Source organism: Pipistrellus kuhlii, unplaced genomic scaffold (genome assembly GCF_014108245.1).
Source record: "Pipistrellus kuhlii isolate mPipKuh1 unplaced genomic scaffold, mPipKuh1.p scaffold_m20_p_2, whole genome shotgun sequence".
Taxonomy (NCBI): domain Eukaryota; kingdom Metazoa; phylum Chordata; class Mammalia; order Chiroptera; family Vespertilionidae; genus Pipistrellus; species Pipistrellus kuhlii.
In genome coordinates this window covers 28,115,926-28,139,748 of record NW_023425515.1, presented here as the reverse complement: position 1 = coordinate 28,139,748, position 23,823 = coordinate 28,115,926, and the positions used below count along the sequence as shown (strand labels likewise).

Genomic DNA, 23,823 nt, shown 5'->3' with positions numbered 1-23,823 from the left:
ATTTTCTCCATTTTGCAATTGCAGAAAGAAGGTAAAGAACTTGCTTGACTCCAAGACTTGTTCTGACCTCCTCTTGCTGTTTGAAATGTGGTCCAGCTACATCAGCATCACTTGGGAATTAGTGAGAAATGCAGAATTTTAATCTCATCCCCAGATCTACTGTATTTTTAATGAGATCTCTGGGTGATTTATATTCATGTTAAAGTTTGAGAATTGCTTCTTTCCCATATTGGAAAATATTTTCCTGTCAGCTCAAAATTAACCTGACTTAGAAACTGATGATGTAGCTACTATTAGGTTTGGGTCCAAACGAATATATCCAAATATCATTTCCACAAAGGTTTATGCACACAAAAAAATTAAAAGTTCAGTAATAATAGGATGTCAGCTCTTTTTTCTGCCATTGTCTTGAAGGTATGTGGGATTTTATTCTGTAGTATTTTTGAAACACTAAGTGCAACAAAAGAAAGGCATGTTGGCTGAAAAGAAGAAGTGATATACACTTTATGATCAGACAGCTTCTGTAATCTCACTTCCTTTGTCTTCCACTGCTTCCTATATCCTTCCATCATTGGCTGACACATCTGGAGGGGCACAGAGCTCTGCTGATCTCAAATGCTAGGGACACCTTGGCTTTCAAACTATATAAACAGAGTCTTCCCAAGTTGTCTACATTGGGCTGATAAAGTCTGTTTATAAAATGTGTATTGAGGGACTGCCAATATGTATTTCTTCTGTAAGAAATAGTTCAAATTCAGAAGCCCTGCCTTCCCAAAGGAGGGATCCCAAAGGAGGCCACCCATTACCCTGCGACAATAATATGTTCTGATCCATGTCTGCCTAAATGCCAGGCATTTGATCATTCTCAGTCATTCCTGAGCATTCTTCGGGGCATTTTGGTGGTGTTTGCTGGCATGTGTAGAGGTTCAGAATATGTCATCCTAAAATATGCCATATTTGGCATGTTGATTATTTTTTTTAATTAAAATTACTTGAGAAACAGTCTAGGCAAGAAGAACAGGCTGATCTTTTTTCCTTCCTCTTAAAGCTGAAAATAAATCTCCCATATGAAAGATACCCTCCGTTACAGGGGTGTCTCAGACACATACATTCCTAAAGGATAGAAGAAAAATTATTTTACCTCCCCAACTCTTCAAATCCATGGAAAAGTGGCAAGAATACTACAATGTAATACATATGCCCTTCATAAAAATTTCCCTGATTATTAACATCTTGCCTCATTGTTCTCGTTCTCTCTCTCTCTCTCTCTCTCTCTCTCTCTCTCTCTCTCTCTCTCTCTCATCAAGTCCTTTATAACACACTCAATAGAAAAAAAACAAATTGTATATTTTAATGAAATTACCTTATCATGAATACTATGCTAATCCCCAATGTGCAAGTCTAAATTTGTTCTCTGCATCAAATTAGTCAAGTGACCACAATAACTTGGAAACTGCTGGGAGAAGAGGCTCTAGCTGGCATACACCACCCTGCCCCCCTCCTCCTCTTTCACAGCTGGCCTTTCTGTGGCCTTTCTTTGATGGTCACAACAGCAGTCAGCAGGGGCAGGATCTATGAAGAAGAAGCAGCAAATATAATAGCAAAGGCAAGATATAGTCTCAGAGCTGCAAATTCATACTTTGGTATATTTGCAAAGGTGGCACATCCTTATTCTTTGAGATCAGATTATGTAATTTTAAAAAACAGCCAGAAAGTTCTCAAAACTCAAATTGGTGACTAGAGCAAATGCTCACCTGAATAAATGCTATTCTGTGTCCAGGATCATGTGTATCTCTGAAGTAAAGACACACACAAAGGCAACTGCAACAAAACAAATACAGCTTACTGAGGTGACTCCTCTGAAGAGAGCCACATGTACCTTGGTATTTACATGGCAGTATGTTTCTGTAAAAAAATTTTCTATGCATCTTATGGGACAGAAAATGAAATAAATTTTTTTAAGTCTAGAAAGCAATCTGTTGTTAGTTATGAGCCCTAAAAGTGTTCATATATTTTACCCAATAATTTTACTTTGGGGAAACTATGCTAAAGAAATAATCAAATATGTACTAAAAAATAAAATTAAAAGGTACTCAGCACCACGTTATTTTAAATAGAAAAATAAAATGAACTCAACCAAAATTTTCCAACATAGGTAATAGACTAAATGACTTATGACAATCTCTAACCAATGCTTAACTTAATAACATAAAAATTTTATGATGTTAAAAGAAAAAGATATAAAATTATATACAGCACAATTATAACTAAGTTTTAAAATATATGCATATAAAAGGCTAGAAGGGAATACAATAAGATATTAAGAATGGATTATCTTTAGTGGAGACGGTTATGGGTGATTTTATTATCTATTTCTTAATATTATGCCATAAGTATATGTTCCTTGATAATTAGAAAAAAATCTTTTAAAATATTCTTATTTATTACCACATTGTAGCAAAATACCAATTCATATGAGCTTTTCTTAATATATATTAGTGGCCTAGTGCACAGATTAATTTCCATTGAAAGGAAATTAATTAGAAAGTGGGCAGGGGGATGGGACTGGGTGAGACGGACTGGACATGCCCTATGGCCAACCTCCTGTGGCCCCTCCCTAGTCAGCCACATCTGAGGCGGTGCAGTGACTCAAAGGGCATCTTGGGAGTGAGAGGGGTCCCTCTGGCAAGTGGGGTCTCCTGGACTGGCCTGCAGGGATCAGGCAGAAACTGGCTCTCCAACATCCCCCAAGGGGTCCCAGAGGGGGACAGTTGCTGTCCCTGGGCAGCTCCTGAGTTGAGCATCTGCCCCCTGGTGGTCAGTGGGCATCATACCTACTGGCCAATCAGCTGATCAAACAGTCGGACAATCAATTAGCCTTTTATATATATAGATTCTGATTCTTGCATCACAGATAATTAATATTACATAGGTAGAGGCCAGGAGAAACATTTGTTTACAGAATTATTTATGGCATAGCCCTAAGTGGTTTGGCTCAGTGGATAGAGCATCAGCCTGCGGACTCAAGGGTCATGGGTACAATTCCAGTCAAGGGCATGTACCTTAGTTTCGGGCACATCCCCAGTTAGGGGGGGTGCAAGAGGCAGCTGATTAATGTTTCTTTTCCATCAATGTTTCTAACTATCCTTCTCCCTTCTTCTCTGTAAAAAAAAAAAACACACAATAAAATATATTTTTTAAAGAATTATTTATGGCATAAAATTTTTATGACCACCTCCTCCAAACATCCCGGGACATGCAGCCCAAAAGGTCACTTAAGTAACTATTATACAGAACACCAATTAGGGTGTTTTATCTGCCTTTATAAATAACATGATACTATATTCGGTTTGTTTCTATCCCCCTTGCTTTTGTTCCTCATAACTTTCTCCTCTGGTTGTTTGTTTTTTTTTTTTCATTCTTTCCCTGTACACATGGGATATCATCTCATAAAATACGAGATGATCACAGACCAAAGTCCCCTAAATCAAAATGTATTGAAAGTTGAGAGACCACTGGCAGAACAAACCTTTGATTTACAGTGGCTTGATTCATTGAGATAGTGTGATGGAGTCCAAGTTCAATCAGATATTTCACAAGTTGCCTGATCCCCTCAGCAGTTCCCTGGGCTCCTGGAACGTGGATACAATGGACTATTGTACTGCCTTGACAAGTAACAGATTGTCAAGATGGAATGTAATGACACCTGGGGGCTGGCACCTGTTTTTTGACAAGCCATCAAAGGTAGGAAAAATCAGAAAACAGACTGAAAAACACATCCCAAAAGTTACCAATATAAGCATATTCTGCTTGTGCCTTAAAGAAAAGAAGCCAGAAACAGTCAGCGTGAGATAATTAGAACTCAAAATCACTCTCCACATACCTTCTTTAGTGAATGGTATGGGAACTTGAAAACTAAATATTTGATATGCTCTTTTTGTGTGATCCATCTAGCCAAGGCAATGTGCAAAACTCATATGCATTAATAATCAAGACTTTCCCTTTCTTTTTAAATAAATGTTTGGGCAAGTGGAAAGGCAAATATTTAATGAGCAATGGCGAGATTGCATCTCTGATACTGATAGCAAGCCAGCCTTTTCTCTGAGCCTTGCACAGCAGGTTTACAGTGGTAAGCAGCTGTGGCAGGCCCTGCTTCCTTAGAACCGGAAGGGGAAAACTGGCGTAGTCAATGTAAAGCCCTAAGAACAAGACCTCTCACAAGTACTGTTCGATTCAAGTTCGTTTATGATGATGGTAAGCATAAAATGGAAAGCAAAATGAGCTTAGATTTTGAAGACTTGAGTTTAAGTCCTAGCTCTTTTGTAAAATGGGATAATACTTCTTCCCCTACCTAAGGAGGTTCCGGTAAGGAGAAAATAAGATACTGAAATATGAAATAGTTTTTAAATTCTGAGGTGAAAACACCTTACTTTTTTTATGTATATGGGGGTGTTTTTTTTTTTATTGATTTCAGAGAAAGGAAGCTCTGGAGAGGGAGAGAGGGATAGAAACATCAATGTTGAAAGAGAATCATTGATTGGTTGCCTCCTGTTCGCCCACTTCTGGGGATCGAACCCACAGCTGGGCATCTACCTAGAAGGAAAATCAAACTGTGACCTCCCGATTCATGGGTCGATTCTCAAGCACTGAGCCTCACCAACCAGGCAACACCTTATCTTTAATGACAACTCATTATAAGCTAAGCATTGGTTTATTTAGTCCTTGCTACAAAGCTGAGAAGGGAAATATAACTCCTTTTATAGATAACTGGAGGCCCAGGAGGTAAAGTAGCTTCTCATAACTAGAAAGTAGGAAAGCTGACATTCAAATCCAGTGTTGGGAGTTGGTACTGACTCTCTGCGTTTCATCATTGTATTCCTGTTTTTAAGACCTTGTGGGTCTCAGATAACATTAGCTTTATACGTTCTTGGGATTACCCAAAAATTACTCCTGGATGTCACTTCTGTGTCCAATACAGTAGCCACCATTCAGGTAGGACTATTGAGCCGCCAAAATATGCCTAGGACAACCAAAGACCTAAATTAATTTAAACTTTAAATTTTTAACTTAACTTTTTAAGTTAAATTTAAAAACTGATATTCAATTCAGTTATTGGAAAACTTTAAAGTATATTTGGAAAACTCAGCTATGAAAACCTACTTTTTAAGTACAATTTTTATGATATTTAAGTATAAATCAAGTATTTCCAAAGAAAATTTACTACCCCAAATTGAGAGATAATGTAAAGAGTATTTTTTAATGTAAAATGTTTCAATAACAATTTTTATTTTTTATTTTTTAATATATTTTATTGATTTTTTTACAGAGAGAAAGGGAGAGGGATAGAGAGCTAGAAACATTGATGAGAGAAGAACATCGACCAGCTGCCTCCTGCACACCCCTCACTGGGAATGTGCCCGCAACCAAGGTACATGCCCTTGACGGGAATCAAACCCGGGACCTCTCAGTCCGCAGGCCGACGCTCTATCCACTGAGCCAAACCGGTATCGGCTCAATAACAATTTTTAAATTGATTACGTCAAAATTATATTTTAAATATAGTCTTTCAAAGAAAATACATTGTTAAAAAATTCATTTCACCTGTTTCTTGTTACCTTTTTACTGTACTTATTAAAACACTCAACACTCCATTTGTGGTTTGCATTATATTTCTGTTCAGCAGCACTGGCCTGGAAACACATCAGCAGGCCCTGGGAGCTCTCCCTTCTCTCTGGCAGGCAGAGCTAACAGGAACTTGGCCTTCTGACCCTGACTGTAAGTTACCATGGACCCCAAGGACCCCAGAGGCCAGGCAATTGGCTTTCCCACACGATTGACTATGCAATCCCTGGAGTCTGTTCATATCTCCCTGGAGGAGTTTGCTCTCTTGCTTGCTCTATAAGATGACCAATCAACAAGGAGGCAGGTGCTTTCCTGAAACATACATCTCCTGCTGCGTTCAGAGCAGTATTCTGCTCCCAGCACACCTTTCTGCGGACATTATGTCCACCACGCCTTGCTGAACTTTGCTTTAAGTTTCCTTTAAAAAAAAAAAAAAAAAAAAAAGAGCTTTTTTAGCCCCTAGAGCTGTGGGATTTGCCTTGATTCAGTTCAGATGGTGACCACAAAGGGACCCACATTGCACAACAGGGGCTCTGGGGATACTCAGAGAGAAGGACCCTAGGAAAGACTAAATGTCCTGCTAATAGGAAGGTAGACACTCAAAAAAACAAAACAAAACAAAACAAAAACAAAAACAAAAAAAAAACACTGAGGCCGAAACCAGTTTGGCTCAGTGGATAGAGCATCAGTCTGTGAACTGAAAGGTCCCACGTTCAATTCCTGTCAAGGGCATGTACATTGGTTGCAGGCACACCCCCCAGTAGGGGTTGTGCAGGAGGCAGCTGGTCGATGTTTCTCTCATCATCGATGTTTCTAGCTCTCTTTCTCCCTCTCTCTCTCTCTCTCTCTCTCTCTCTCTCTCTCTCTCTCTGTAAAAAATCAATAAAATATATTTTTTTAAAAACTGAGATTTGTGATCTTATTGGTACACTACCACAGGAGAAGCCACGGGCATGCTAGTTACATCTGTAACCACTGTTAGTCCCTTGAGTCACATTAGCCCATAAAAATGTAAGTGGCAGCAAAGTGGAAGTCCTGTGCTAACTCACAATACTGCATTTAACTCAGAATAAAACCAAAACACAATGCTATTCATGTATTCCAGGGACAAGGGACTCCCTATCCACCAGCAAGCGTGACAGAAAGCTATCTGTTGTTGAGAAGATCTACCTCTGTACATTTCAATTAAACATCTACTGAGAGCACCCAACTGTATGCGAGGATGTAAAAAAGACACAGGACAGTAATGTGAATTAATATAAAAAGCATTGGCGTTTTCATTGTGAACTGGGTCTCAGTCTCCTCATCTATGAAGCAATAACAATAATCCTCAATTGGGTATGGGGAGCCTTAAGTTGATCATGTGTGTTAATTGTCCGTACAGTGTATGGTACATATAAGACACTTGAATAAAATCTCAGTGCCCTCCCTCTGAGAGATGAGAGTGAAAGACATGATAGCAGAGGACAGGGCTGCAGCCAGTGGTGAACTGTCCCTCTGCAAGGGCAGGAAGGGAGGAGGGGCCTCGGCTGCCAGTGTGTGTGAGTGCAGGACGACCAGAAGGAGATATTCAGAGGGAAGAGGAGGCAGCCATGTGGCACAGAACATGTAAGAAATTGAGCTGATGGGGGGGAGGGAGTATGTAGGAATTGCTTCGTTGAAAAGAAAATTATACTCAGCTTCAGCTTGTTTTCTTGCCATTTGCGTTCCTCACAAACATTCAGCAAAGAAAAACCAATTATTTGAGGTATTTAATGAGCTCTGTTTCACATAATTACAATTATAAATTAAATATGTTGTGTTTTTCCAGGATTCTAGATCTTTGTAAAATAGAAACTTGCCTTCTCCCTTATACTTTGCAATGAGGAGTCTTTTCTTTTCTCTAGTCTATCTCAAAATCTCAAATGCGTTCACCCCACTGATTCCTATGGTCACTGCCTTAGCTCAAGCTTTACATCGTCCTCAATGAGTTGTAATTATTCCCGAGGGACCTCATTCTCCCAGTTTCTCTTCCCTCTAAACCTTCAGCCACACTGTGACCAGAGCAATCTTTCAGAATCCCACAACTATCAGTCACTGCCCTGCTTTTCACAGCATCAGCAGCACCCATTTCTGCAGATCAGGCCAGACCACTTAGGATGCACTGAGACTTCAAGACCCAGTCTTGCTAAATTTCCTGTCCATCCGTGAGTAGTCCTATCCCGGACTACCCCATTTTTTAGGTGATACTTGGTATGATATCACACCCTGACAATCCCCTGCCTTCCTTAACTTATTCTCACTCTTCCCTACACCCTTACCCTTCTTCTCTACTCAGCCTTCAGAGCCTCAGCTCAAAATAGAGACAGAATCAGCCCTACCTGGTTTGGCTCAGTGGATAGAGCGTTGGCCTGCGAACTCAAGGGTCCCAGGTTTGATTCCAGTCAAGGGTATGTACCTTGGTTGCATGCACATACCAAGCAGGGAGTGTGCAGGAAGCAGCTGATCTATGTTTCTCTCTCATCAATGTTTCTAACTATCCCTTTCCCTTCCTCTCTGTAAAAAATCAATAAAATATATATATATTTAAAAATAGAGACAGAATCAGAGATAAAGAGCATGCTGACAGCTGTTTTGGGGGTGGGGCTGGGGTGGATTAAACGAAAAAAAAGAAAAGAGGAAAAATGTCACTTATGCCACCTAGTGTGGCTCAGTGGTTGAGCATTAACCTTTGAACCAGGTCACAGTTTGATTCCCAGTCAGGACATATGCCTGGGGATGTGGCTCCATCCCCAGTAGACGGCATGCAAAAAGCAGCCAATCAATGATTCTCTCTCATCATTGATGTTCCTCTCTTCCTCTCCCTTCCTCTTTGAATGTGAATTTTCTGGAAATATTTATAGAAAAGAAGAAAAATAGGATGGTAAAAGTGAAGGAAGATGTTTAGCAATTGAGTTTAAAATTTAGCACAATTGGTTTTTAGCCTAGTTCCTAGAAATGAAGTTGCTGTGATCAAAGGCAACCCACATTTTCTCTCTGAATGTCATTCACCCGTCTGTAAAATAGAAATAATAATAATAATAATAATAATAATAATAATAATAATAAATCTTACCTCCCTGGGACTATTATAAGAGTAAATGAACTAAAATCAATTTTGAATTGATTCCAAGGTCATTCCATTTTTTAAAGTATTTTTCAGAAAAGCAAAATTAGAAATTGGCTCCATAATTTTCACTGAAAAAAATACTCCCTTTTGTTGAATAATAATAGGAGACGAAACATGTCACCGTTCCAACTCATCCTCCTTTATTAATGAATTAAGCCTCATCAAAAGGCAATAAAAAGGGTATAAGAGGCTTCTAAGAATCACTCAAATTTTTATCAGTCATTTTCCCTCCATAAAATGAGCATTTCTATTAAAATGATATTACATAAAAATGGAATTTTAATGTGTGGAGATTCTTTAAAATCACAAGACCACCTGGTAAAAGGCAGGCATAAAACTATTTTTGCCTCCATAGAAATTAGAAGTGAAACACTGAAGTGAATAAAATTAGAAGATTCAAAACCAAGATAGGCACAGAATAAAATGTGCTCCCCAACTGGGGAAGTTTCAGGACTCTAAGACGCCCACAGTGAAGAGTGCTGGGTCTTGCCGAAACCGGTTTGGCTCAGTGGATAGAGCGTTGGTCTGCGGACTGAAAGGTCCCAGGTTCGATTCCGGTCAAGAGCATGTACCTTGAGTTGCGGGCACACCCCCAGGTGTGCAAGAGGCAGCTGGTCGATGTTTCTCTCTCATGGACATTTTTCTTTCTATATCTCTCCCTTCCTCTCTGTGAAAAATCAATTATATATATATATATATATATATATATATATATATATATATATATATATATTTTTTTTTTTTTTTTTTTTTTTTTTTTTAAGAGTGCTGGGTCTTGGTCAGCGGTGAGCATGGGAAGTGAGAAGCTCCACACACATAGAGAGACCACCTGGCTTAGGGAGGAAGGCAGGACTGCAAGGGAAGGAGCAATGCGGGACTAGAAAGCAAGGATTGTGACATCACAGCACCGCCCTAAACATAAATTTCTTGCCACAGGGTACAGGCCAGGAGATGGTGCTCCAGAAAGCTAAAATATAGTCACGTTTAAAGGATGGTCACTCCAGACAAAAGTGGGCTCCACAAAGAATAGGAAGAGGATACTGTGGTGAGTTAGTGTCAATGATCAAGTTTTCAAAACACTAATGGTGATGAGTAGAGAACATTTCCCATTGAGAAGCATTGAGATAATATGCATAGAGCTGCATACATTGCACTTGTAGATATTGGGGGCGGGGGGAAATGTTGTGAATATTTATCTTAATCTTCTCTGAGGAATTTCAGTTTAAAAAAAGAAAAAAGAAAGAAAAAATGTATGTGGGAACAAAATACTCAACAAACAAGTTTCTTCCAGAGTATAAGCTGAGGCCCTTGGAAAGCACATCACTTTCATTGTTCCCTGGGACACAGCTAAGGAAATCCGTTCTCTTAGACCCACTGTCTCCCAATGGCCTAGAACAGTGGTCGGCAAACTGTGGCTTGTGAGCCACATGCAGGTCTTTGGCCCCTTGCGCGTGGCTCTCCCACAAAATACCACAGCATGGGCGAGTCTATCTTGAAGAAGTGGCGTTAGAAGAAGTTTAAGTTTAAAAAATGTGGCTCTCAAAAGAAATTTCTGTACAAGACATGGGAGGGAGCAGGGGAGGTGAAGGCATATGGCGGGGCGGGGGGGGGGGTGTTTGGGGAGGTTGTGGGGAGGTTAAGGAGAAAAAAAAGAGACATATGTGCTACTATTTGTAATCCTTCAAACAAAAAAAATGAGAGAGAAAAAAGAAATGTCAATCGTACTGTTGATATTTGGCTGAGTTGACTAATGAGTTTGCCGACCACTGTCCTAGAAGGACTAGTTCTCCCAAGGGCCTGGCTCTCCCAAGGGCCTGGCTAAGTCTCTCATACGCAGGGAACACCCAAGTGCTTTACCATGCACTTAGGAAACTGACAAGGCCACAGATCACCACTGCTAGCCTCTCCCTGTTGGCTTTCCACCTCACTGCCGGCTGTCAGCACTTGACAACACTCGACACTGGAAGAGCTGGTCTTAGTTGCCAACACTTAGCTCCTTTGATCTCGCACACACAGTCTCCCATGGCAGGCGGCGCAATCCTTCTCCGGATGAGCAAACGAAGGCTCAGAGATGGAAGGTCATACTCCTACAAAAAGAGATACATTGCAGGTAAAAATCCCAAGTCTTCCTGTCCAAAGCTACGGCATCTCCCCCTACCACTGGAAATTGCATCGTGGTTATGAGAATGGTTTGGTTCTCGGAGAAAGAGCAGCCCCTTGGCAAGCGCTCCTCGGAGTGGCTGGTGCTGTGTTTCATCCCTCGGAGGGGGAGAGGCCGCGTGTGCCAGGCGCTGGCTCAGGCTGCAGATGGGCAGAGGGAGGGGAGACCGGGGCGCAACGCTCCGAGCGGGGATTAAACATCCCACTCCGAAAGCGAACAGCTGTAGCCCCTTTCCATCACAGTTTTAAAATTCCGAGCGTAAAAAAAAAGAACCATAAAAACCACAAGTAGGCCCTGGATCATAACAGATGAATAAGGGATTTATAATCTTTAAACTGCAAGGAGAATGGCTTGTGCCGGTACCATTTCCTTATTTTTGATTACAATCATTGTCCTGAGAGCAGATTCATGTTGTGCCTTTTCTGATGCTTTTTGCAATCCATCACGAGGAGACAACAGAATGGGAGATAATAAAAACCTGTATAACTTCAGACCTTCCCGTGGGCTTTTCTACTTCCTTCCTCTTTTTTTTTTCTCTTTCTCTTTCGTTCTTTTTCATTCTTTCTCTCCCTTCACATCATTTGATTGAGGCTGTCATTTTTCTATTGTGGGCTGTTCGCCACCTCATTAAGCCGGAAGGGGGAGCTGGTGTGGACAATTACCTTCCAGAATATTAAAAAAAGGTTAAAGTAATGCAATAGTCTGCCGCTTAGTACTTTTCATAAACTAACTCGGGTATTAAATTCTGACATCTTGTTCCAGGTTCCCAGCCTATAATCATGAGAAATGGGACAAAGCAAGGCTCGCCCTGGATTGTTTTAAAGTGACATTCTTCTCCTAATGCTTTCAGGTCCTATGTCGTTTATGCATCCATAAGCCTTGGGGAAATTTCTATCCACCCCCTCTTCCCCACAACACCCTCCGACAACAGAACGTCCCTGTTCCTTCCCTGGGACCTCTCCAGCTCAGTCTGTTTTCCCCTGTAGTAAAAGAACGTCTATAAAATTTATAAGAAGCTTTAGAACAACAAAATTCTCTATTTTTTTTTTCTAGAAATCTACCGTTTATGAAATGCAGTTTGAAGATATCAAAGCTCATATGCAAAGACACAATGCAAAAGTCTTGGGTGCAGTGCCTCTGGGCTCCAGCCTGGCTTTTAACTGTTACGGCCTAAAGTAGGACCGGAGCGGTGTGCACCTACCTGTGTTACTGTGCTATATACGCAACCAACTGGAACACTATAGCTGCACCGATGCGAGAAAAATAAAAAAAGAAGACATAAATTATGTTGTGTTTTTTCAGGTGTTATTAAAATCCCACCGTTGGATAAAGGCTAGGATGACATCAAAACCCAGCAATTTCTAAATAAATTAAAAAGAGAAAAATAACTCTTTCTTCTCAGTGTTATTTTTTCCACTTGATCCAGTTAGAGTGCTTAGCCTTTTATAGCACAGAAAATATATTGAGCATAAGAAACTGGTACCATACCCACAGCTCAGCTGGTTTTATAGAATTACATTCCTACCTCCATCACTTATCTATCCTCCAACTGCCCTTCGGTGGCTTATACACCCGTGACATTTGTAACCTACAAGGAGTTACCCATTGGAGGCTGCAAAGCTTGGGGAATATTACACCAAATCTCGAAGCTCATTAAAGCGTTTCCACACAGTGTTTTATGATGGATATGGAAGCCTCAGGAATTCTAACCGGATTTATAAACAGCCTCCTGTTGTTTGTTATTCTAACTTTGGTCATTATACAAATGTAAACGTGTATACACTGTCGTCATTTGCATGTAATTTTGGCCGGCAGTATTAGAAAAAAGAAGTGTTGTCAACCACTTACCAATCACTACTCTTCTCTGACAATAAATTAACTCATTTGTTCATCCATTCATATATATTCCATAAGCATTAATTCTATATCTACTATGCAGGAGGCAGTGTGAGAGGGTAACAGGCATGGGATATATAAAAATGATAAGGAGATAGTCCCTGTCTTCAAGAAGTATATGATGGTCTAGTGAAAAGAAAGAAAGAAATATAAACAGATACATTACCAATACTATTTGTTTGTAAGCAGTGGGATTTCATTATACAGTACATGAAATTCTATGTGAGAAGACCGAAACAGGGCAGTTCCACAGAGATAGTACTTGAGTTGGATTTTGAGGGATGAGTAGGACATTTCCAAATGCAGACAGCACTGCTAGTGGCAGAAAGGAAAATCAGTACCTCTGTGGTTATGGGTAATGCAGCTGACTTCCTTCATCCAGGTCATTGCCATTCTGAATAATGAAGGAAATAGATTTTTGGCTTCCAGCATCTCTGGGGGAGTTTCATGGGAAGAAGTCACAGAAGATTCAAAGGCAGCCATGGGAACAGCAATCTGACCCGCAGCTGACTGCATTTTCCAGCAGACCTACAAGCGGGCTCTCCCTCTGGACCGCAGGCGTTCATCAGGGCAGCCCTTTGGCCTTGGCCATTCATTCACTAGGAAGGGGGCCAGTCCTGAGACTGCCTCTTCTGCTCGCTTTGTTCGTATTGACTCCCCTCAGCAGTGCCAGAGGTCAGGTCTTGAAGAATGCCTTTTCAAACTTTGGCAGTGTGTTTACTAGGACCGGGAAAATTCTCACACTGAGGAAGCACTTTGGATGAAAGAGAATTTCTGCTGTCCAATGGTCACATTTTCAAAATTCACTATATTTTCATATTACACTGATATGGTGTAGCCCTAGATGGTTTTGTTCAGCGGTTAGAGCGTCAACCTGTGGACTGGAGGGTCCTGGGTTCGATTCCAGTCAAGGGCACATGCCAGAGTTGCGGGCTCAATCCCCAGTAGGGTGTGTGCAAGAGGCAGCCGATCGATGATTCTCTCTCTCATCATTGATGCTAACTCTCCTTCTCCTTTTCTCTCTGAAATCAATAAAAATATATCATTTAAAATATACACAGTGTAAAATATCTTTAATGTTGAACTAAAGCCACATGTGTACATCCATATGGTGTTTGTTAGGAGGGTTGAAATGCCTGCTTGTTTTCATACTTTCACTCCCAGGGGGTGTTACTTTGGGTAGATTAAGGAAGAGGAGCATTCATGCATCCTGTTACACTGGGCAAGGTCTTCCTGCAGAGACCTGTCCAAGAAGAGCAGGTTTCGGAGCAAGGCACGTCCTTGCTCCCGCCACTACATCAGTAAAGCACAACAGTGACCTTAGGCCTCTTCTGGTATTGCTAGGACTACTGTTCTACAAAGAAAGAGGGAACAGAGCTGCCAGGGCCAGCCTGACGGGTTGAACCGGGCTGAGGTAGGGAGGTGGGAATTGAGAAAAGAAAGAAAGACAGGAAAGTGGGGTCAGGAGGACTACGGGTAGCCATTGACCCACTGTAGCAAGTTTATTAACTGCGCAATGCTTTTTATACACAAAACACTCTGTCAAGAAGAATGTATTCTTTGTTCCTCTTAATCTCTAAGGGACAGAGCAGAAGGACAAATTCTTGGTATAGCAAATCTCAGTAAATAGTTACAGACTTCTTGGCAAGCCATGAAAGGTTGCTCTCATTCTACTGATAGTAGCCATCCAAACAAGTCTGGGAAAACTGTATGGGTAGAGGGCCAGCCCTGCTAGCCCCCTCGAATGCAAGGACCTTGTCAGCTTACACCCTGTCTCCAACAAGAAGCAAGTTCCAAAGACTCCATTGTAGAATGGTTACAGGAGCTACCCCCAAAGACACTTCTATTCACTCCATCCCCTCTTCAAATATCTCCTCACCAACCACAGCAAGTCCCAGAAGATACTCAACAATAAAGGCAGCTGAAAAGCCCCCCCAAAGCGTTTGGGATAGAAACTATTGATAGCTGCTTACTGCTTTCCAATAGTCAGGTCTGAAAATGCTCACGGGTTTCTCCTTTCCCACCTTTCCTTTCAGGAAGTGATCCTCTCTCTTTGTTTCCCATGGCTGCTGTGCCGAGGAACAGCCCTCTCGGATGGCAGCCGACTCTTGTCGCCTGTCTGAAGGAACTGGCTACTTTAGAAGGGAGGGAAGAAATCTCTCCAGCGTTAGTTAATATCAAGGGAGGCTCGTGTAAGTTATAGCTGTCTGGGGCCAGCTTGCACCGATACTTGGCATTTGTTCTTTCCTTCCTCCTCCCCACTCCCCCGTGCCGGAGGATACCTGCTGCAATAAAAAATAATGGAGAAAATTTGCTCCCACGAAGCCTTATTGAAATGCTCCGCTGGTAGGAGTGACTGTAGGTCGGGAGGGGAAACGTTCAGTCAATAGGATTCAGAGCGACGCTCCCTCTTCTGAATTCCCGAGGCACCAATTGGCTAGAGCAGCCCGTGACATTTATCAAGTCCTGCCCTGCTGTGTCGTCTGTGCATGTCTGTCTCATGCACTCAGAGAGTGTGTAAACTCTCCTTTGTTCCTCCCATAGTTCCTAGCACAGGGACTTGCGCCCTGAAGTCATTTGAGAGAAAAATGTTGGTGTGCTACTTCTGAAGACTGTGAACTAGTTTCAACATATTTTAGGACTTTTTTTTTAAGTGTTACAAGGAAACAGGACACAAAAGAGAGGGGGGCAGATTTTTTTCTTTTCATCTTTCCTCGATATGACAGACAGAATGATAATATTCCCAAAGATGTCCAAGTCCTGATCTCCGGAATCCATGGATATGTTGTGTTACACGGCAAGAGGGGGAATCAAGGTTGCTAAGCAGCTGACTTTTAATGGGGACATTTTTCCTTGATTATTTGAGTTGACAGAATCACAAACATCCTTGGAAGTAAAAGCTGGAAGCAGAAAACGTGTCAGTGATGGAACATGAGAAAGATTACTAGCCATTGCTGGCTTTGAAGATGGAAATGGGCCACAGATCAAGCAATGCGAGCAGCCAGTAGAACGTAGAATAGGCAAGAACATTCTCCTGTTGATTTCCTGCTTTTATTCAATGCACTTCTGATCTCAGAACTGTAAGATAAGAAGTTTGTGTGGTTTGAAGCCACCAAGTTTATAGAAACTTGTGACAGAAGTGATAAGAAATAAAAACTCAACTATTGATGAGGAGTTTAATAGTGAGACATTTTCTTCCTGATAGCTTCTGCCTTCAAGAAAGTCTTCAATCCTGTTTGACAAAAAACAAACAAACAAACAAAACATTTTGAAATGATGAGGATTAAAGAGGAGTGAATCAACTATAAGGCAAATGGTTGGCCTCCCAGGCCCTTGTATGTTTCACGTGATCATTCCTTGTGGAAGGCAGAGCTGGTCTTGCTTTTACATGAAATGAGCCGTTGCCTCTGTAGTGATTTCACAGGGAAGAATAAGGTCCCCAATCTACTTCTCCCAAAAATGTCCCTCCCGCCTCCCACTGGGCCTTGAAAACTGGGAAAGTAATATCACAGTTGAATAGGGCAATATCCCTGCTTTCTGTAGGGAAATCTTATATCTTTGGATCAGAGAGTCCAGTTTTCATAATGGAAAACAACTTGCTATAGTGCCTGAACACAAATGTCCCTTGAAAGTGGTGTCCCCAAACCTGATGTCATTGGATGTTTCCAAATGAGATAGGCTCGGAGCCAGCAAGACTGGCTGGAAACCAAAGGGGATGCATGTAGACACAGGTGTCTTCCAAGCCGGGGAGGAAAATAGAGAGAACTGGGCTCCAAAGACCATCTTTGCTAATATCACAATTTTGTTTACTATCAACACTAAAAGGTGCAGGCTCCCCACTTCAGTCTATCAAGTTGATTAGCCTCGAAGGACTGCAAAGGCTGCCTCTAGTACATCCTCTGAGTGAAATAAGAGCTTAAAGTACTCTTGCAATTGTTCAGTACCCAAGATACAAGTGAACATGTTTATGGAATTTGGCCTCTAGCCCACTTCTTATGAATACACATAAACACACCCTTTATTGCTCAATAATGTTTTCCCTTTTGCAACTTTTTACGAGCTACTAAGAAAAAAATGGGGCTTGTGTTTTAATTTTTTCAGGAGGAGAAACCACAGAAATTACCAAATCTTCCAAATGGGAACGTCTCTTGCCTGCTGCCTCAACCAAAAAAAATTGTCAGGGGAGTGGTCAAAGCTTTGGCATCAACAATTCGAGATATTAATTTGGTCCAAATTCAACTAACTTGCTCTCCAGACTGAATTTCTGCATTTCTCTTTATGCGCCCAACCTCCTTCTCTGGGGTGCTTAAGGTGCAAAGCAGCAGAATTCATCAGCTCTCTATACTTATGGGATGTGCTCCCCACCAACTCTGTTACTGTCTCCCCTTGGCTCCCATCCAGCAGAATAAGAAGCTTTTTCATCCATGTGCACCTTTTCATTGCCATGTCTACACCAAGGGCAGGCCTCCGTGACCCCCTACCTACACCAGTGACTTCCGAACTTGTCACCCTGTCCCTAATACTCACCTTCTCCAATTTATATAATCGCATTGCTGCCAGATTAGTATTGAAGGAGAGATATAATATTGCCCCAGCTTAGATGCTCCAATGGATCTTCATTTTTCACCAAATGAAGTTCAACCTCCTTAACCTGGCACTCGACCTCATACAACCTGACTTCAAATTATATTTCCAGATGTATCACTCACTGCCCTCTTCCATGCATTCTGCACCACTGACAATCTGGATAGTTTGGCACTCGGCAGTGTACCCCTACATGTGCCTTAATTCTTGCCACTTTGAGTTCTTTGTTGCAAATCACAAAAACTGAATTTGGCTACCTTAGGGTATATGTTCAAAGTTCACAGAAGCTAAAGGGCAAGGCACAGAAATAACAGAAGTCAGAACTGTGGGGTAGTGGTGTGCTCAATAGCAGGAACTTTTGGACAGTCTTTTCGGGAGACAGCTAAAGTAAATAAATGAGCTCAAGATTTTTGAGACTTTTGTTTCTGCTTGATTTTTGCCAGTCTACCCAGATTCCAGTTCCAGAGTATTCAACTGACTTGGCTTTGGCTAGAGAAAATAAGAGCACCTTAGTAGACAATTTCTTAAACTTTGTCCAAATGGAGAAGACAATTCTCCAAAAGTAAATCAGAATTTTAGTACCCAAAGAACAAACAACAGAGGTGGGGCAACCAAAAGCCACAGATATCTACAATACACTATGTCTGCCTGGAATGCTCATTCCAACCTACCAAAACTCTGCCAATCTTTCCTTTGATGTCTGAGCTCCCTTCAGTTCAGAGTGTGCTCCTCTTTCAGTCCTCCTTACTTTCTTACTTGTTATAGTCTGTATGTCTCATCCCCTTCCTCTCTTATTAGCCTTGTAGTGAGGAAGTCACCTCCCCTCTCTAGGCTCCAGTTCCTAGGTCTACAAAAAGAGATAATAACAACTATTTCACAGAAGCATTGTGAGTAGGATTCTAATATCCGAGTGTAATATAATTATTTCAAAGACTGACATGAAGCCTTCAATATATGGCGTTGTTGTTATTATTTTTATTAGCTTGTCATCATCATTGTCAGTATATAACTCTTTTAGACTGGGAATCATGATTTATGTGTTTTTATAGACCCTAGTCAAATATTTTACCCAGAAATTATGTGCTACTTCTAGTGCATGAATGACTCAAGCAATCAATCAATGAAGGGGGGAAAAATGAAAGCTGGAATTGAAACTGAGATTTCAATTCAGGCCTGCCCTTCCTACTTTTACAACCCAATAAGAAGACCCCAACTGTAAGAGCAAGGACCAGCACAAATGTTCCAAGAAATAGACAGGTACAGAGCTCTCCATCATTCATTCTGTAGTTCTGAGGTATTTGGAAATACAGCCCCAGTTCTTTTTGTTTTCAGCAATAGCTTATATCTGTGTGAAAACTTAAAATAAATAATGAAAAGAAAGAATGAAGGAACAGGGAAAGGAGAAGGGAAGAAGACCCATAATAAAAAACTTTAGGGTGACCCACTGTGGTAGGAAACACACCCCCATCCCTGACCTAGTTCTCTCACTCTGTCAGTGGCTCCCTCATGAGCCATTTTTGGTGCTGCTACTGTGTTCAATAGTTAAAGATGCTCCTCGGGCATCCTTATCTCCCTTGGTTACCACTATGGGTCTGTCTTCTATAAATTTATGGAAACCTTCAAATCTATTTTTAGATTCAGTTTTTGCCACTTTTCATTTGTATCTTAAAGCTTCACTTTGAGTTTCATCTGGATGGCTGGTGGAAAACAAGAAAAAACCAGCCCTTCCAAAAGAGAACTGGAGCAAGTTCCATTTAAACCTTGCCTGTGCCACTCACGCAACAGCCTTGGGCCAAACATTTGCCCTCCCTGATTCACTTTGGTTCATTTAAAATTGATACAATAATCTTAGATTAGTACATTAAAGATTAATTATATTTTACTTTTAACTTTTCCATGCCACTCGGAATATGAAGGAGATTATATAAATATTGCATCTTATAGATTCTGAATAAGAATCTTTTTTTAATTTGACTAAATTTTATCTCTCCTAATCATTCATTTTTCCTTCATACCATCATATATTTATACACATTAAATAATCCTTGTAGAATCACAACATATGGATGTGTAGAATATACTCTAGGGGTTGATGTTCATATTCTTTAACATAGATATGTCTATTTATTATGAAAATTTCCAGGTGAATGTCAGTAAACTATTTCAAGGCAATGGTACCTTTTTCCTCTTCACACTAAGATATTAAGAAGAATTGTGGCTAAATTTGAGACATTCATATATATTTTCTCAGTTTATCCCATTAAATAGATTCAAGAAAGCCTAATATTGTTTCTTTTTTGAATTATTATTTAATTATTTTTAAATTGGTGTTTATTGATTTTAGAAAGAAGAAGGGGAGGGAGGTTGGGGTAGGAAAACATTGATGATCAGTTGCCTCCTGCATACCCATTGATACCCATTGGGGATCAAGCCCACAATCTAAGCATGTGCCATGACTGAGAACCAAACCAGTGATCTCCTGGTGTATGGGACAATGCTCAGCCAACTGAGCTACACCTGCCAGGCTAGAAACCCTAATGCTATTTCAAATATAACATAGATGCAATGGTATCCTCCTGCATCAGACTTTCCACTCACACAGCACACAGTCCTTTTATCCGAGGTGTTCCTCATGGAGCTCAGTTTTTGAGGCCCATCACTTCCTCTTTCAGCCCTGGCTGTGTGTCTAGAAGATACACACTTCAATGCAGGTCTATAAATTAATCAGGCTTTAATGTCTTCTCTCCACATTACCATGTCTGGCATAGAAATCTGTTCAGGTGGAGTGTGAGGATGCCAGGCAACTCCACCGAGTAACACTAAATGTTATTCCAATTAGCATTATCTTTTATTTTCTCCTCAAAGGGAGGTCATCTACGGGGCTTGGCTCCTTTTAGGCATCGACAAGTATATTCTTAACCCTCAGAGTGAAGCCAAGAAAAGGGTCTCTTGATCTGTTTCTAGACTTAATATTTCCTAGTGGATTTAAGAAAACCAATATTGTCCCAGGTGCATGCACACACTCATCATCATCATCATCTATATAAAACAAGATATAACGATTTTAACAGGAATTGTGCATTTCACAGACTTAGGAGTAAAAATGCTCAGGCTGATGCAAGCAACCAGGCATCAAGTACTCATTGAGCTCTTATTTAAACCTCTGCCTGTGTTGAAACCACAGGAAGGAAAAATCCTTGCTTCAGGATAGGAATGGAAAGATGTCAAGTTACTTACTCCACTAAACGTCATTTTTCTAATGTTTAAAATGAGACTAATAATACCTACCTCTCAGACCATTAGTTAACTGAAATAATAAACATGAAATCTCCTACGTAGCTAATAAATATTTAACAAATACTTACGGAAAACCTACTTCACTAATTAAAAACATAAGCATTGTTCCCATTGTTCCTGCCTTCATGGAGTTTTTACTCTTGTTAGAGTGCTGCTTTTTTTCTTTTTTTTCTTTTTTTTCTTTTTTTTCTTTTTTTTCTTTTCGCAAGAGGTTCTTAAAGAAGGGAGCAACTAGTGGTGGGCTAGAGGCAGCTTGCATTGGCTTGCAAGAGTCACTACTAAATATACAAAACGAGCTGTTAAACCATTGGTAGCTTTTAGGGAGGCTGATGTGTTGGTTAGCCATGCTTTTTACAACCCACAGATTTTTGTAGATGGACAACTTTTAAATACAAAATTATACTATCTTGGTATTATTATTATTATTATTATTATTATTATTATTGCTAGTACTGCTATCTCTACCTCTGGTGCCTGGGAATGCTGGAAGATCCCAGGGATAAAGAAAACTAGAGTCTTTTAAAGACTCAAAACTAAAGCAACCTGCCTTCCCCTTCTCTCCAGCACACCAGCAAGAATTAATTACCTACTTGGGGGAAATGAACAGAAGCATTAGCCCATCTAGAATGGAAAAACCAGGCCCTCGGGACTCAGAGGGCTCCAAAACTGAGCCTGCTAAGCCACATCAATTTGAGGAGGATTTAAATGTTCTACCCTGCTTTTTCTTTGTCAGAAGTGAATCACATGGAGATGAGAAGGAGGCCAAACAATGAGAGCAAGCATTTGCATAAGGTCAGGTGGCCTGGTCTATCCTAGATGCCTAGTCTGAAGATGGATCTGTGTATCTGAAGTTAGCACACCTTTGAATTATTAAAAACAGGGATTAAAGATTAGAAAGAAGCCTTGCATTTAAAAACATATGGTTTTTCTCTTAATTTCTAGGAAAATGAGGACTGTCCAGATGCTGCTGCTGATAGAACTAACTTCTAATAGCATGCTGCAAGGTTGAGACGGTGCCATTTGTGCTTTGTAAAAATCCAGAATCCGCCGAGACCGGTTTGGCTCAATGGATAGAGCGTTGGCTTGGGGACTGAAGGGTCCCGGGTTCGATTCCGGTCAGGGGCATGTACCTTGGTTGCGGGGATATCTCCAATAGGGGGTGTGCAGGAGGCAGCTGATTGATGACTCTCTCTCATCGATGTTTCTGGCTCTCTATCTCTCTCCCTTCCTCTCTGTACAAAATCAATAAAATATATTAAAATAAAATAAAAAATCCAGAATCCTTCAGTGGTCTGAACAATAACAGCCCAAGCAAACTGAAGCTGATGGAGCATTTTTTGTCCACATCCCTCACTATCTTCTGCTCAGCACCAAGCACTCTCCAATTAAGAGGAACTAACCCATATAAAGAGTGCAAACATCCAGCAAAGGTAATGCATTCTCTCCTTTTGTAAAATAAATGGAATCTCAAGCTTTTACCCAATCTAGCAGCACACCCGTTTGAAAGATCTTTTTTAAAAATATATTTTTATTGATTTCAGAGAGGAAGGGGTAGAGAGAGATAGAAGCATCAGTGATGAGAAAGAATCATCAATTGGCTGCCTTTTGCACGCCCCCCACTGGGGATTGAGCCCACAACCCAGGCATGTGCCCTGACCAGGGATCAAACTGTGGCATTGAGCCACACTGGCTGGGCTGAAAGATCTTTAGCAAGCTTCCTAGGTGATAATCAGTGTAAAGGAGCGCACTGACTAATTCAACAAACTTTTCTTGAGCATCTTTGTCATGCCAGAGATGAGCTTTCAGAGGTTCTGCTTAGAGTCCATTGCCAAGAGTTTATGGCCTGCATGCTTCTATAAGGCCCAAACCTCACACACATGCAGGCCAGTGTAGGCTGTAATATCTTCCCAAGGAAACACAGGCAAGACTGAAGATGTTCTTCATATTTTGGACTTTGAAATAAGTTTTTATAAGTCATGTGATATCTTATGAAAAGCCTGTTTGTGTTGCATCATATTTTTGTGTTAAAACATTTAATTGGCCAAGCCAGTGTGGCTCAGTGGTTGAGCACCAACCTAAGAACTGGAATGTCACAGTTCGATTCCTGGTCAGGGCACATGCCCAGGTTGTGGGCTCAGTCCCCAGTGAGGGGCCTGCAGGAGGCAGCCAATCAATGATTCTCTCTCATCATTGATGTTCTTATCTCTTTCACCCTCTCCCTTCCTCTGTGAAATCAATAAAAAAATATATATGTTTTTTAAAAACATGCAATTGGCCCTGGCCAGGTGGCTCAGTTGGTTGGAGTATTGTCCCATGCACTAAGAGGTTTCAGGTTCGATTCCCTGTCAGAGCACATATCCTGGTTTCAGGTTTTATCCCTAGTTGGGATGAATATAGGAAGCAATAGATCAATGTTTCTCTATCTCTGTGTCTGTCCCCCTTCCTCTCTTTCTAAAATAAATAAAAACATATCCCCAAGTGAGGATTTAAAAAATAAATTAATTGATTATAGATAGATAGATACAAACATATATACATATGCATATATATATATATATAAATTATTTTTTATATCCCACAATTTTAACCCTATTTTAGCATTTCCCCATTTGTGCCTCAAAATGTGGAAATGGCCCTGCCCTTTCTGAGAGTATAAGATGATAAAGATAGCATGAAACCATGGAAACGACATCATTTTCTAGCACTTAAATCATCTCAAAGTAACAATTACCACCTTTTTCTTTTAAATCTCCATTCAAGGTTTCTTATTGACTTTTCTATAATGGCATGGTGGCATTTCACTATGGTTTGAAATTGCATTCTGCTGCACCTTCATCTAAATCCCTCCTGCATCAATTTCTCTACATTCTTTCTTGATGTATAAATAGGGGGAGTGGGGGGGGGGGGGAGTCATTTACCAGGATTTGCAGTGTATGTGACAGAGTACTTTGCTTATCATACATAGAGACTGAACAAATGTTGTTCAATTTTAACCAAAGATGCCGATCAGATTCATATACCAACTATAAATAGAGTAGTGTGTGTATAGATAGATAGATAGATAGATAGATAGATAGATAGATAGATAGATACTATTAAACAAACAACCTCTTTA

General features: G+C 40.6%; 1 pseudogene; it reads left to right on the top strand.

Moving 5' to 3' along the window:
- Positions 1-3,567: 3,567 nt before the first annotated feature.
- Positions 3,568-23,823, top strand: part of LOC118722358 — a 31,006-nt pseudogene continuing 10,750 nt past the window's right edge.